The sequence below is a fragment of the Chelonoidis abingdonii genome, chromosome 3, assembly GCF_003597395.2.
Source record: "Chelonoidis abingdonii isolate Lonesome George chromosome 3, CheloAbing_2.0, whole genome shotgun sequence".
Taxonomy (NCBI): Eukaryota; Metazoa; Chordata; order Testudines; family Testudinidae; genus Chelonoidis; species Chelonoidis abingdonii.
The window spans coordinates 114,783,956-114,788,212 of NC_133771.1; positions in this window are offsets into that span (position 1 = coordinate 114,783,956).

Here is a 4,257-nt window from a genome sequence, read left to right on the forward strand (position 1 = left end):
GCGGGGCAGGTTTAGGTTCGTCACGCCGCGGGGGCGCTGCTACCCGCCGTGCTGAGCGCAGCGGCCCCGCGTGCTTTGGAAGCCGGACGCCGGCTGCAGAGGGGCGGAGCCCCCCAGGCTGCGGAGCGGTGCCTTGCTGTGGGAATGGGCTGTGTTCGTCTGACGGGCTGGCTGGTGTTTTGCACGGGCCCGTCGGTCGGTGTGACCGGGCACTGGCCCTGGGAGAAGAAAATGTTTTAAACGTAACTTATTGTCACTTTAAATCCGTTCCAAAGCAGGAGGTGAAGTAGCTGGAATGAATTAAATTCTGCCCCCATGGGAAAAGCCAGGGGGAGCAGAGTGGGCCTGTAATCCGCTGCCGAAGGCACACTTACATCACGCCTGACTTCTGCATGTGTTTGTCAAAACCCTTCTTCAAATTCTCTGGCCATGGCTCAGGCCAACCCTTACTAGAGGGTCAAATCCAGAGAAATTCTGGACACCTGCAGTGAGCTGTGGATGCTGAGTATCTCTCAGGATTTAGCCCATAGCTGATAAGTGCATTATAAGAAATACAGACTTGGACCCATGGATTTTTATTTAGAACATAACTTCTTACTTTTTCTCCTTCTCAGAATAACAGACACAGAGAAGACATGGGTCTAATAATAGGGAGCACTGCCAGCTTTACCTGTAATGAATATTTGCAAGTTTGCCAATATTTACATAAAGTCTTGATCCTGCATTCAGATTCTTGTGGAGAGATCTTTGTTCCTGCATAACTCTGATTACAGGATCAGGACACAAGTATCCTGCATATAAGCTCAAGAAGAGAGGCAAGGAGCCAGTCCTTGCTATCTGCAAAAGCAAAAAAAAAAAAAAAAATCCTTTAAACTATGCAGCAGACAACTAAAGAGATTCCCAAGAAGCTGATGAAGTCCAACTCTCATTTATTGGCCCTGTATCTTTATTTGGGCTGGTGCACCCTATGGGAGTTTTTGTAGTCCTCCTATCTCCAGCTGGGAGTGTGAACTGAATTCTGTGTCTAGTTTGAGATCAACCTGGCTAAACGTTAATTCTTTAGTACTGTGTGCATTTGTGTACAGCAATGGTTTCCAACCTTTTTTCATTTGCAGACCCATAAAAAATTTCAAACACAAGTGTGGCTTACTTTTTAAATCCTATACAGACCCCAGGTTGAAAACCACTGTTATATGGTAATAACTTTTTGCAAACCTCTTAGAGAAAGTCTGCAGACTCCTAGTCCACAGACCACAGGTTAAAAAACATTGGTGTACAGAACTTATGCTTCCAATTTCCAGTGTGCTGTGGCAGGACTTTTATTGTGATAGTGGGTCTCCTTGTTCTAATTACTTTTTTGAGTAGGGAGAATAATTTTCAAGTACATGGACTTTTTGTTCATGCCCTTGGCTGATCTCACCCGTAGATGTTCAGTCCCCAAGGGGAGAATCCACCCTTGCATTAATACATTAGTGGATTTGCTCATGCTCAGTAAGCTCTTGCCCTTTACTCCACCAATCAACATAATTTCCATGAGCATGGCTGCGGTTTAGGGTGATCAGGCTGGATGGAATCACACAGTTGGCATTCTGTGGTTACTAAAGAAGAGGTGGTACTCCTTCAGCACAGTATGCAGTGTATTCCAGTACTTCATGGTCCAGAAGGCCTATGAGGGTTCTGTGAGTAAGCAACTGTGGAGGCAGTTTTCTGCTGGCTCAGGTCCAAAATGAATGAAACTTCATTCTTTATATGCTTGGGCCAGTATTGTTTTGCATGTGGAACTCCTATTAAAATCAGTGGGAGGTTGGGGTGTGAATTAAGCAAAATCTAATTGAGTCTCAGGCCAAATGCCATCCAGTTCTTTCTACAAGTCTGAAATAAAAACTCTGATCAAGTGTCAAGCTGTTCAGTTGTGTGTGCAGGCTCTGAGAAACTCCTGCAAATTAGTAATTGGTTGTGAGTAAAATGTTAGATGTTTCCAAGCCTACAAATAGGTTCAAATTATTTGCCAAGAACTAGTCTTCTTACATGTCAATTGTTCCCATAAATTTTAAAATATATAAACTATCTCAAGTTGCAAGTAGATATAAATACCCAAGTTCGGAAGAGTTTTTCTCTTGCAAGAATTTGTGCATGAGAATTGTGTGTACACCAAAAATATTTAAAGTTTTGGTGAGTGCTGTAAATATGAAAATAAGTGCAAATGCTTTCAGCACATATTTGCAACAGATTTACAAATATGTAAGTATTTCATTTAGCAGGGTATAAAATTTAAGAAGTTTTGGTATTGAATTCTGCCTGCAGATCTGCACATGCAAATTCCACTGTTTGCATGCACAGATCTCAGAGGGCAATATATATAAACAACAGAGACCTCATACTAAGTTCAAAATACACATCAACGGCCAACTTTTCAAACAAAGGCACACCGGATGATTTGTGTCCCCCTCCCAATTTTTTTTTTAAAATCCCACATGGTGGCACTTCACAATCCTTTCCAGCAAAGCTCATCTGCTCCTATTAAAAAACATCAAGCAGTAAAACTGGAGTTCATTTTGTAATGTCATAGGATAGCAACAATACTAATACTAAGCCTCGCAGCATTTGGCATCCTGACATTATAAGAGAAGTGGTTTGAGAAGCTCCCATGACCTGTTAGATTTCTCTTACTGTTGCCTCAATGCATTCTGCCTTTAATCATGAAAGACCTGTTTGCTTGTAGGAAGAAATGGTATTTTAACTCTCTTCTACGTTACTATTATGACTGAGTCAGGGTCCCTGCTTTCAACACAATTATTCCCATGCCCACTTATAATAGTTAAAACTTTTAATGTAGACAGCAAACTGCCAGCTGGGTTTCAATAGCAAATCCTGGCCTGTCCAGTGTTTTAACACTTACAGGGATGGGATTAGGTCTAGACTACTAATTTTGAGCATGATGTAACCATATCCCTTGAGTCTGTCAAAAAGTGTCACGTAGCAAGATACAAAGGATTAATGCTCATCTCAAAGAATGCAGAAATTTAATTTCTTCATGTACTTCAAAATAAAATGTGCCACTGAATGAAACTTGTCTATTGGATTGGAAGAGTAGAACATTGATGACTTTAATGATCCTGCAAATGATACTTTTGATACCATCGTAGTCACTGAAACAGAAGTAGGCCTTTCATGACTTCTACCAGTGACTCAGCATCAACTTCAGTCAGAAACAGTTTGTTTATCTTTGAGGCACTAGCCCATTGGTGATTATGCCATAACAATTGGGGTGGCCTTTTTCAGTGGAGTAGGAGGATGTGAAAAATATCTGGGTTTTTTAGGTAGGGGAACATGTCAAGTCAGTGGTAAATTAAAATACTCCAAAAAACATAGGTTCTCAGCATGCATTACTTTACCAATCCATAATAAACTGTACTGCTTATTATGAAAATGAACATTAATGTGTGGCCTCATTAATGTGTGGCCTTCAATTGAATCAAAAATAAAAATCATAAACGTATAAAATAAATGTTAATCTGAGATCGGCACCCTATTAGGCCTCAAGACCCTTGCTGTGTCTTGGATCAAATATTGTAAAATGGGGGAATCAGCTAATCATGATGCTACTTCTGAGTTATGAAAATGTGACATAGTCAGCTGAACTTGCATAGGAGGATATGCTCTTCTTGACTGAAGCAAAAGTGTTCCAAAGACTCCAGTTATAACTAAAAATGCCATTAGCAGTCCTCCAAGGATCAGGGTTTCAACTGGTGGAAGTTTTCCTTTATCTGGGGGGAAAAAACAGAGAGGATTTACAAAGGAATTCCCTGTCATCAAATCCATCTGATGATATTATTACTTGGGACAGAAGGTGTTTTTCCAGTCTTAATGGTGTAAGAATTCATTAGGATCCAATTCTGAACAACATTTACATAGCACCGTTGAATGCATAAGCTCCAGAAGGCAGCAAAAGTGAGGGGCACTAGACTCACTTATCTTGGGGATGGTTAGGTTTGATGTGTAATGGCAGGAAGAAGGAAATCACACCTGAAACTCAGGTTCAAGCAGCTTGTTGGGGGTGAAACATAAATTAATGTAAATGATCTCCCCATCTTCTACACTGCATATCATCAGCCTTCACTATCCCTTCTGCTTGCAGGTGGCATATGGTGTGTTTAATGGAGGTGAGGAAAGGAACACGTTTCTGGTCTCGTTTTTAAATTAAACAACAGAAAGTCTGCTCCTTCTCTTCCATGTACTGATTGCTATAGGGGGGAG